The 11,205-nt window shown below is 36.7% G+C and overlaps 1 long non-coding RNA gene and 1 other non-coding gene across 3 annotated transcripts; one reads left to right on the plus strand and one right to left on the minus strand.

Moving 5' to 3' along the window:
• Positions 1-311: 311 nt before the first annotated feature.
• Positions 312-9,110, plus strand: LOC112035907 (uncharacterized). Its single transcript, XR_010625106.1, has 2 exons — positions 312-543; positions 7,578-9,110. It is a non-coding gene; the product is annotated as an uncharacterized LOC112035907 (transcript).
• A 634-nt stretch (positions 9,111-9,744) lies between these two features.
• On the minus strand, positions 9,745-10,949 carry LOC112035903 (uncharacterized). Of its 2 annotated transcripts, none has more exons than XR_010625107.1 (3): positions 10,439-10,949; positions 10,129-10,335; positions 9,745-10,032 (listed from the first exon to the last, which is right to left on the minus strand). It is a non-coding gene; the product is annotated as an uncharacterized LOC112035903 (long non-coding RNA). The 2 variants fall into 2 exon arrangements; XR_010625108.1 differs by having other exon boundaries at positions 9,746-10,032; positions 10,138-10,335; positions 10,439-10,947.
• Positions 10,950-11,205: the final 256 nt, after the last annotated feature.

Below are 11,205 nucleotides of genomic sequence, written 5' to 3' on the forward strand. Positions count from 1 at the left end.
ATTTGGATTCCTCATTTTTTTAGTTCAAAAATGCCCGTACACCCATTTGTTTAAATAGAGACAAAACTAAAGGACAATCTGGTAAAATGCAACTCTAACTCCTCTTAAAACATTGCCTAAAAATAAGACCACTCTTCTATTAATTTTTAAATTGATTTATTTACTTATAAATTAAATGTTCAAAAAAAAATTATATATATAAAATAAAAACACAATTTTTTCCTTCTACAAAATAGGACTACTGACAAAAAAAAAGAAAAAAAAAAAAGAAAGGCTCACCGCGGCGTCCTACTATATATATGGATAATAAACGAATAGTGGCGTAATAATGACAAAAGCACAGCGCGGCACGGATCGGAATCATGAGATGAGATAGCATAGTAAAGCAGCTCACGCACGCAAACGCAACGCAAGTCACGGAACGAACCCACCGCCTCTTCTCCTTCTTCGACCGACTCTAGAGAGTGAGAGATCGATCAGCTGCTCACTCAAAAACACGCACATTGCTCCAATCCACAAATTCTCAACTCACATCCATTCCAGGTAAAATCGCTTCCCGATCTCAATTAATCCTCCTCTTTTCTAATCGCTTTATTCTTATCTAGGGTTTCATTTCTGATTATTATCAATTTCTTTATAGTGATTCATAACTTGCACTACTTAACAAGATTAGGTTTTTACAGTAAACAAAAAAAAGAAAAAAGTGGTTTAGTTTAGGGTTTACACAAAAGCAAATGCAAGTATTGCTGCCGTTTATTTTCAAATTTTCTGGAAAATGGTATTTTCTAAATTGGCTTTGAGAATCATCTTGCGATCCCTCCCGCACTTTCCCAAAAGGAAGGTGGGATTTGATTTGATTTTGAAGTTCTAAGATGTCATCACTACTTGGTAGGCTTAACCCTGGGCACGAGCTTAAATTGCCTAGCGGATTATCCGGCAACTGGTTCTGGCGGGGGCGTGTAGGTTTTACTCAATAGAGGCGAGTCCAAAGGACTCTTCTTTCGAAAGTTCCCTACGTTTTTGTTTGTTTTGTTTTGTTTTGTGGGTTCTTTTAGGCTGAGATGTTGCATAAAACTAATAAGAAATCATATATTTATTTCACTCTTATTGTGTCCTAAGTACAACAAAAGGCACACACAATTGTGTTGTCAGGGGAGAATCTTTTTTTGTCATTTGGCTAGATGAAATTTTCTTGGAAAGTTAGTTGTTGACTCTTTGATCTATGGAGGAATATACTTGCTTAGTCTATTATAATTTTTAATCTTTCTGTATGAACTAGAAACATCAGCACTTGGATGAGTTCACTTGTAAGTTGGTTTAGAGAGAACCTCTATTAATTTTGACAATGAGCATTGCTTATAGTACAACAGAGAATATAGAAGACAATGGGGGCAGTGTAGGGATACAAAGCCAAAGGGTTGGTTGACTGACATGATTTCTGGTGCAACCTAAAACAATTACCGAAAAAATTCATGAGGAGCATTAAACTAGTTAAATTGCATGCAATTTCTTTGCCTCCTTGATTACCATATAGTGGCATTGCAAAACTACAATTATAATGAGAAATTAGGGGGAAAATAAGATCCATCACTAGATATTGCAAATGGGGTTACCCAAATATGGTTTGGAGGTCAACTCTCTCCAATGTTTAACGTAATCTTGTTTGGTTGTATTTCTACAAGAGAATGAACCTGGATGATGGACGATTTGGGGTTGTACTGACATGTTAAAATTTTTATTTTTAGAATTCCATCTTAAGATCATGTTTTATATTTCTTTCCTTCGTGTCTTGGTAACGAACTTGTAAATGCAACCATTTCCAGCTTTAGTGCTAGCTAGTTTGAATATAAGACTTCATTTTTGTCTTGAAACCTTCAATTGATTCCCCTTGGTAGGTGTGGTTTTTTGATTCTTGAATTATAAACTAATGATAAGGGTGCAAATGAGGCTTCGTTGCCAATTTAAAAAATTAGTCTCAATTTGAGGCAAAATATTTCTTTGTAAGACAATTGATGATTTAGCAGTATTTGTTACTTCATTCTTGGAAGTCTTTATGGAAACCAAAAGTGCCAACAACAGTCAGCTTATTTCTTTGGACTGTGGTTTGGGGAGAATTTTAACCATTGATAATTTGCAGAGGCCTCGAGTAAGAAGGATGGGGAGACTATTGACCATTTACTTATCCATTGCCCTGTATGCTGTAGCTAGAGAGTTGTTATGGTATTTTCATTATTTGGGTTCAATGGGTTATGCTGAGAGGTGTTTTGGAGCTTCTAGCTAGATGGTTGAGCAAGTATAACCGGCGTAAATCTGCGGTGATTTGGAGCATGATCCATTGTTGCCTCATGTGGGGTATTTGGTGGGAGAGGAATACTTTTGAAGGATGGGAGAGATCAATCCATGATTTGAAGCTGCCTTTCCTCTAGACTTTGCTTGAGTGGACAATTGTGTCGGGTGTTTTTACTTTTAACTCTTTGGCTGATTTGCTTGATAGTTGTACTTCCATGCACTATAGTTTTTGATGTTATGCTGTTTTCCTTAGTACACTTCCTGTGTGCTTTGGTTTCGTTATATGATTTCTATATTTTTCAATGAAGTTTTATTACTTATCAAAAGAAAAAAAGTAGTTACTTCAGTCTTAGGTATGCTAAGTGCTGTTGCTTGAGATCCCTCATGCTATAAGCTGACTTTATTTATTTATACCCCTACATATAAACAATTATTTGAAAGTCTCTATCTTCATCTACTATGAGCTCCACCTGGTTGTCAGGAGATTTATTTGGCATATCAATCCAAGGGTGTTAATTGTGCAATTCTTGAAGTTGAATTCATTAGATAACTGGTTCTTTTACTTCTTTCTATAGTTTTATTTATCAAAAAAAAAAAGATAACTGGTTCTTTTACACCATTGAATTTTCATTTTCTTTCTTTCTGAAAATGATAATAGAGGTTTGGTACAAAAAGAAGTTGTAGAATCTAGAAAGTTGAAAGTATAAATTGCAATTTGTAAGTATGCATTCTAATTATAGTTTCTATATGGTCTAACATTCTTGCCAATACATTATCCTCATTTTGTTCGGATTGTAATCTCTAATGAAATATAGCTCCATGAGCAAAATCTTTCATGGGCAATGTAACTGGAAACCCCCCTATGAAGACTTATAGGAGGCAAGGGTAAGCTAGTTCCAGTGCTCAAGGATTAATTTGGAATGCTTTGGATAATGGAGAGCTCTCTTGGGATCTTGCTTAGTTACTCTAACGTTGAATTGAGCCTTATTTTAGTTTGTTTTTGTTTATTTGCTGCTAGATCAGTTTTAAGTAAGTTCTACTAGAAATGGGGGCAATTTGGTAATTTCCTAATTTTGGAATGGGCTGTCTTTGGCTGTACAAAAAGGGTCATGAGTCTTATTTTGTGTCTTGGGTCACTTTTCTTGGTTGTGTGACTGTCTTCACCTACTTAAGTGTGATTAGCTAGTGTTTTATCTTTCTTTATATCATGTTTTACTCTGTTTTGATACCAAACAGCCATCAACACATTCAAGATCCCACCTTTTCATTATCTAAAATTCTAAACCCTTAAAAATCAAAGAGAAAGCACTTTACCCATTTCCCACTTCCTGAAAGTCACTTTACCCATTTCCAAGCCCACCCGTGAAGGCAGTAAAGCACTACACCACAATCAACTTATTTACTTTATCATCTCATTCATTCTCACCTATTCTTCATTTCTCTTTGTTTCTCACAAGCAACTCTAGTACCAACTTTAGTCTTTTGTCTTTAAAAAAGAGATTTGGCTATGAAATCACCTACACCTGCCAATGCTGCCATCGGTTCAAATCTGCGTGTATCTAGAAAGCTTTTTTTTTTTTTGTTCAATTTTCTTGTTGCATTCATTTTAGTTTTTTCCTCCATTAGAAAGTCTTGAACCCCAAAACTCTCTTCTTCAACAAACAAGTTGAGATCTCCATTGCCTATACAAACAGATAAGGGCCAAGAGATCCGCTTGGCTAAGTCCTTTAACTGTTAAATAGCTAGCTAACACTCCCTTAATAGCCATAGAACTTTGGAGTGGTAATGCTCTTCTTCATTCAATCAATGTATCATAAACAAAAATGCCACAGCATGAAGACATTGCAAACTAAATTCCCATTCCTCTAAGGCTGTGTTTGGCAATATGTAAAATGTTTTCAGAGTGTAAAATATTTTCAGTTGTTTGTTTGTGTTTTGGAAAATTTGCTGTAAAAGTATTTTCAGTGTTTGGTAATGCATGTATAAACTATTTTCAAAAAACTCAGCCACCACAGTCACCAACATAAACCCAGCCACCACTGACCACTACAAACCCAGCCGCCAACAACCACCACATAACCAATTCACCTGAAAAAGTCATAATCAAAATCAAAACCCATTAATATCAAAACCCATCAACCAAAACCCACAACCCACCACCATTGGAACCCCCACAAACCACCCTAGCCACCAATCCACCACCCTGAATTGGCCGCCATCAAAACCACAAACCCACAAATCAACCCACCATTGAGGCTCCAAAACCCAAGAACAAATGTTATTTTACAATAATAAAAAAAGCCAAAGAGGGCAGTGACGGCGTGGGTTGAGGCGGCGAGATCGATGTGTGGAGGATCTGGGCTTGGGTTTGATAGAGATGGAGGAGTAGAGGTCGAAAATGGAAGAGAAGAAGAGATGAGGAAGAATAGAGAAAAGAGAGGAAGCTTGGCTGGTCTGGTGGGATGGTGGGTGGCGTGATCTGGGTGGTGGGGCGGCGCAATTTGGGCTGGTCCAAAGCTTGGTTGGGTTCCTAGCTCATTCTCTCTTCTTGCTCTCTCTCTCTCTCTCTCTCTCTCTCTCTCTTTAGGTTTTCAGTTTGTAAAAATGGGTTTGAAGGTAAATTGAGAGTGTAAATGATTTTACGAGTGAAAGGGCAAAATTTTACTGTCAAAGTATATGGTTTTCAGTTTGACCGAATTTTACATGTGCACCCAAACACACATCAGGGCGTAAAATATTTTCCCAATTTCATTTACACCCGAAACAAACATAGCCTAATGCTTCATTTGGGAGTTTATAAGGGAATGAAATGGAATGGAACGTAATGTATTTAAGTAAGGGAAAAGAATGGAAAAAAAGGGAATGAAATAGTATTAAGTAACCTTGATTGGATGTTTTAAAATTAAGAAATGGAAATGAATGAAAATGAGTAGAATGTAAGTAATCTTGTTTGGGAGTAACATGGAGGGAATAGAATGGAATCATTTTACTACAATATTACTATTAGACCCCTATTTTAAAATAAATGGTTGAATATATAGGGGTATTTTGAGAGTTTTAGTAAAAAAATCATTAAATTTAATTTCATTCCCTTCCCATTCCTCCTAATTTCGGGGGGAATAAAAATTTGAGGTTTTAAAGGAATAGAGAGAAATGATTGTTCCTTCCTACACATACCATTTCCTCCCATTTAAACTCCCAAATAAGGGAATGAACTTTTCATTGCCTTCATTAAAACTCTCAAACAAGGGAAGGGAAGAATATTCTAAAATGATTCTTTTCATTCTATTCCATTTCATCCTCTCCTCCCAAACAGGCCTAAGTCTTAAACTTTCAAAGATCCACCCTTATAGTGCACCTTCCATGCCCCTTTTACCTATAATAGTTCTTTACAATTTCTTGAGCTCGTAGCACATTCTCTGCTATGCTTTTGCTAGGCACAAAGGCAGTTTGATTGGGGCTTATGATGTCAATTAAACTAGCTTTGAGTCTATTAGCCAGATTTTTGTTATGCATTTATAAATGGTGTTGTAGCAAGAAGTTGGCCTAAAATCACCCATACTTGATGGATTATTTACCCTAGGAACCATATTTATAATTGTTGCATTCACTTACCCAAGAAGCTTACTTGAATCAAAGAAGGATTGCACGTGGACTACATCAAATTGAATGATAGGTCAAGCTTTTTTTGAAGAAAAAGGCCTCTTGCATTTCTTCTAGATTTGATTTTTCTTGCAGTAATTTTCAGTTATTAATTAGAGTTGCACCTCTTGAAATGTGATTTCCTTGTATTTTGCACTGGTAATGCTGATTATCTGTAGAATCCACTATCCTATTTATGGCTAATGAGGAACTATGCATACATAGATTAATTAGTTTGCGTCAAGCTTTGTATTATATTACTTAAATTTTTGCTCTACAGTTTTATTATATAATGTAAGGACCGTTACTTCACTGATTGATATTTTAACTTGTATGTGTGTGTGTGTGTGTTTTTTTTTAAATCATGTTTCCTAGTCTTTTGCCAAAAAGTTTCCATGCAGGTAAATAATGCATTTTAAACCAAAAGACACTTGACTCATGGGTTATGTTGGTGGAACCCTACTAAAGGGGACCTAAACTCTGTGGGCAGCTTCATGATTTAGTAGCTTCTATCCAGTTCAAGGGTTGGGAAGGGTTAGGGTCGAGCAGGGGTCTATGGCAAGGTCAGGATGCTGAGCATGCGGTGCAAATGCATCCAAACTTAACTGACAACTTGAAAATTACACCTGTCTGCTTGAAATTGACCCCAATTTTTTCTTTTATTGACAATGATGTTTTTGTTCCAAGGAAATATGCTCTATGGCACATATACTCGATGTTATTTAGGGTTTAGCAAATCTGGTTATTTACCTTTATAGTCCCACAATACTCCGTTTTGCCTCAACAAATCCTCTAATGTGTTCCTTGGTTGGATGTCATGGCCTTAATAAATCTTGTAATGTGGTTCTTGTTGGATGTCATTACTCATTAGTGTTGTTTTTAAATAAAAAAGAAAAAAGAAAAAGAATCTTGTCTTTTAGAAGTCAAAATGTCTTATTAGTTATGGTCAATGAGCTCTAGCTCAAATGGCACTTATTCCTTCCCTAATAATAGGATGGAGGATGACATCATGGGTTCAAGACATATTGGGTGCATGCTATAAAACAATGTCTTATTAGCTATGTTAAGTGGACTTGGCTTTTTGTGTTGGATGTCTAGGAAACGAATAGAGCATTGAAACTAGTTAACATTGGTGTCCACTTGTCTTCTGTAAGTGGGTTCATCACGGTCTCACGTAGTTATAACTTGTTTATAAATTTACGGTGATTGGTGACTTATGTTTGGCAAGCCTGTATAATATTAAAAAGATTTACAGTAATAATAAAATGCCCTTGTGTTAAGAAGTTGTTCAAAATAATGAAGGGATCATTAGATGCTGTTAGAACTAATACGTATTTTTTTAATGATATCTGCAATTGTGCAATGAACTTTTTAGGATGTTATCTTACCACCTTTTATTTTGTCAGAATATCTGATCTCTCTCTCTCTCTCCTGGAAATTGAATCTCAGGTTTCACTCATAAATGGCTAAAGTTGTGTTAAGAAGTTCAAAATAAGGAAGAGATCATTTAGATGCTGTTAGAACTAATACGTATTTTTTTAATGATATCTGCAAATGTGCAATGGACTTTCTAGGATGTTATCTTACCACCTTTTATTTTGTCAGAATATCTGATCTCTCTCTCTCTCCTGGCAATTGAATCTCAGGTTTCACTTGTAAATGGCTAAAGTCAGCAAAGTGCGACGCAAGACTAACGTCCGTAATCATGGGGTTACCCGTTCTCCATCGCCATCTTGCTGTCGGAATAATTTCAAAGGTGTTCACCTTAAGAAGAGACGTTCGAAAGAATCAGACAAGAAAGATTGGAAAAATGCAACCTGCCCAGTTTGTTTGGAGTACCCTCACAATGCTGTTCTTCTCCTTTGTTCCTCTTATAACAAGGGTTGTCGCACTTTTATGTGTGCCACTAGCCATCGGTATTCCAACTGTCTTGAGCAATACAAGAAAGCCTACACAAAAGTAACTCCCATTCAAAGTTCTCAACATTTGGATGGGTTAATGGAAAATTCAAGTTTAATTTCTGGTCTGGAGCATCACAATGAAAAGATGGAAGTGCCAGAGCTTTTATGCCCTCTCTGTCGTGGGCAGGTGAAGGGTTGGACTGTGGTTGAGCCAGCAAGAAAATATCTGAATGCAAAGAAGAGATCCTGCATGCTGGATGATTGTTCATTTGTTGGAACTTATAAGCAACTCAGAAAACATGTTAGGTCAAAGCACCCATTGGCCTGTCCGCGAGCAGTGGACCCTGTACTTAAAGAAAAATGGAAGAGGCTTGAGCGTGAGAGGGAGCAAAGTGATGTGATCAGCACAATTATCTCATCAACACCTGGGCTGTGGTTCTGGGGGACTATGTGTTAGAGCCTAACTATGGTGACACTTCTGATTCTGATTTGGATGACTATTTTGATGATGCTTTCTTTCCTCTGGCATCATTTGATCGTGGACGTACTCATGGTATTTACTCACGGACTAGAAATAATGGGGACCATGGCTTGTTTGATGGTGATTTTGTGCATGCTACTGCTGTTCGTTCTGCTGCTTCATATGGCCGTGGTGTTCGTTCTGCTGCTTTGTATGGACGTGGTGTTCGTTCTGCTGCTTCGTATGGGCATGGTGAACGTAGTTTACAAGTTGCACGTTCAAGAAGGCAATGGAGGCGGCATATAAGAGCAACACTTTTCTGACAAAATAACAGAGAGGTGTTGAAGGACTGAGCTGCAGCTCTTCTACAGTTGGGTGTTTTATATTCATCTTATATTCATTTGCAGCTGAAGTCTTATTTATGGCACCGCTTCGTAATGATATGCCAGAGCATTGTCATCATATCATTGACAGAGTGAAGCTTTTTACGCCACTATTTGGTTTAGTATCACTAGATCTAGTTTGAGGTGACATTGCCTCTGGATTTTTAGGTGTCTAGAAAAGAACCAAAACATTTAGTTGTCAGTTTCCCTGTAGGTGCATGGATTTTTCCATCATTTGGTCATGCATATTGGTCATATGAGTAGGGACATATAATGGTTCATTTTCTTTTGATCAAATGTTTTCATTTTAAAACTGATGTTTCTTGGTGTCCACCATTCTTCTTACAAACGGCATTCTGTACAGCCCTTTAAGAATATTTGTATAATTTGCTTTTACAGCCTCCCAACCATGCAGTGACATCAATTGTGACCCTACCCGACAAATTGTGACAATGTGGTTTTATAGCTTTTCTGGATGTTATTTCCTGATAACTGTTTTTTTTTCCACCAGGATTATTAGTATATTTGACCAGCGCAGGCATATATTGCATAAACTTTGCTTTGAAACATAGTAGTAAAAGAAAGTTTCTTGATTGCATTGTTGATGGTACAATGATCTAGGGAGAACCTAATAGACTTTCTCATTTCTGCCGTCAAATCTGTTGGTTTCTTCTAAACTATGACAAACCAGCGCAAGCATATATTATATTGCATAAACTTTGCTTTAAAACATAGCAGTAAAAGAAAATTTCTTGATTGCATTGTCGATGGTACAATGATATAGGGACAGCCTAGTAGACTCTCATTTCTGCCGTCAAATCTGTTCTTCTAAACTATGACAAATATTCCTATTAAAAAGAGACCAAATATATATGTATTTTTCAAACAATTGAATTGTTAGTAAAGAAAAAATCAACAACGGGGATGTATTTTTAGGTATTACATATTTTACATCTAAGTAAAAATTAAAAGTTGAAGAATTCAATGGGAGGGGCCTTATCTCAATCCCATAAAATACTGTTAGGTGGCAAATGAACTTATTTGACCCGTCAAACGTTTGATGCTGCTTCTATGTTACAGTTCTACACATTGGAGAAAATTATGGATCTTTCATTAATTTTCAGTAACAAACATAGCAAAATCGGGGGATAGAAAAACAAAAGATCCAGCATTGAACTATACATCTTCATCTAGAAGACTAGAACAGATCTAAATCTGCGACAATCATAAATGAAACCAAACTCATATTTAACGTTGTAGATTGGGGTAGTCTCTGTAATCATCAGCTTTATCAATACCACCATCATATGTTTTTACAACTGCATGATAATTCTTTCAACATACACCTTAATTTACTCTGCAAAAACACCAACAAACAAAGCAAATATCATAACCAAAATGCAAAACTCGGGAAAAGTAAATGGTAAATAATAAATGAAAGAAATTGTGTTACAAGTTTTACAAAGAAGTGAGATTTGATCCTCTTAGTGGCCCTTCTCTTCTTGCCACCGATGCATTTGGAACCACACGACGAATCTACAATATTTTCTGTGTAAACTTCTGTTGGTATGCGCTCATATCTCCATCGGCTACTGGTTCTTTCAAGAATCCAACGAGACGGAAAGCACAGACTCATTGGTATTGTCAACCATTTCCATTTCTGTTCAAGCCATTTAGCATTTATTGATAAATCACATTCATGCATGCATGCAATTTGCGTGCACTTTTTTGCTACATTGCATATGGGATTTGGAAGAACTTACCTTGAGCTTAGGCCTCAAATTTTTTCTTGGCTTTTGGGCCTCTTGGGAACCTGCATCTCTCAATTCTCTAGCGTAGGCTAGAAGTTGAGCCCGGCGATCAAACCCTTTCTTTCTTGCTGAGATTTGAGGCTCTTTGGAAACTGATGATGATGATGATTTGGGCTTGTTAGTACTTTTTTTTATAGCAACAGTTCTTGTTCTTTGAGGAGATCGAATTTTGGGTGATTCCACGTAGACAGAGATGATAACTCCATTCTGGGTCTTGCTCATTTTCTCTTCCTCAATCTCTTGCTTACTAATGGATATCAATCTGTGAAAATCTAAGAACAAATTGGTTAAGAGCTGACTCTAATTGTTACTGAGCCATTATTGATTTTATCTAAAGTTGGCTAAGAGCCTTGACATTAATGTTATTGCCAGAGAATGTTGCTTTCAAAGTTCAAACATGTGAGACAAATGAATCTTCACATGGATTGTTCTGAGAGCAACAAACATAGCTCCGGCAATAACAAAGCTCAAAATGAAGGTAAAGGTCTTGGATTGGGCTTTATGCAATGCTTTAATGCAAAGCCAAAACAATCTGGTTTTGAATAATGGGTCAGATATGTGTTACTTACTGGACTGTGATAACTTTGGGCCTGAAATCTGAGAACAATAAGCCCAACCCTGCAGGCTGCAGCGTATAATTTGGGCCGAATAATATGCACCGGTTGTTTTGAAAAGTTTACAGTAATGGACAAATGGCAAATCTTTGCATTGCACTTCTC

This window comes from Quercus suber, unplaced genomic scaffold, assembly GCF_002906115.3.
Source record: "Quercus suber isolate HL8 unplaced genomic scaffold, Cork oak 2.0 scaffold_529, whole genome shotgun sequence".
In the NCBI taxonomy this organism is placed as follows: Eukaryota; Viridiplantae; Streptophyta; class Magnoliopsida; order Fagales; family Fagaceae; genus Quercus; species Quercus suber.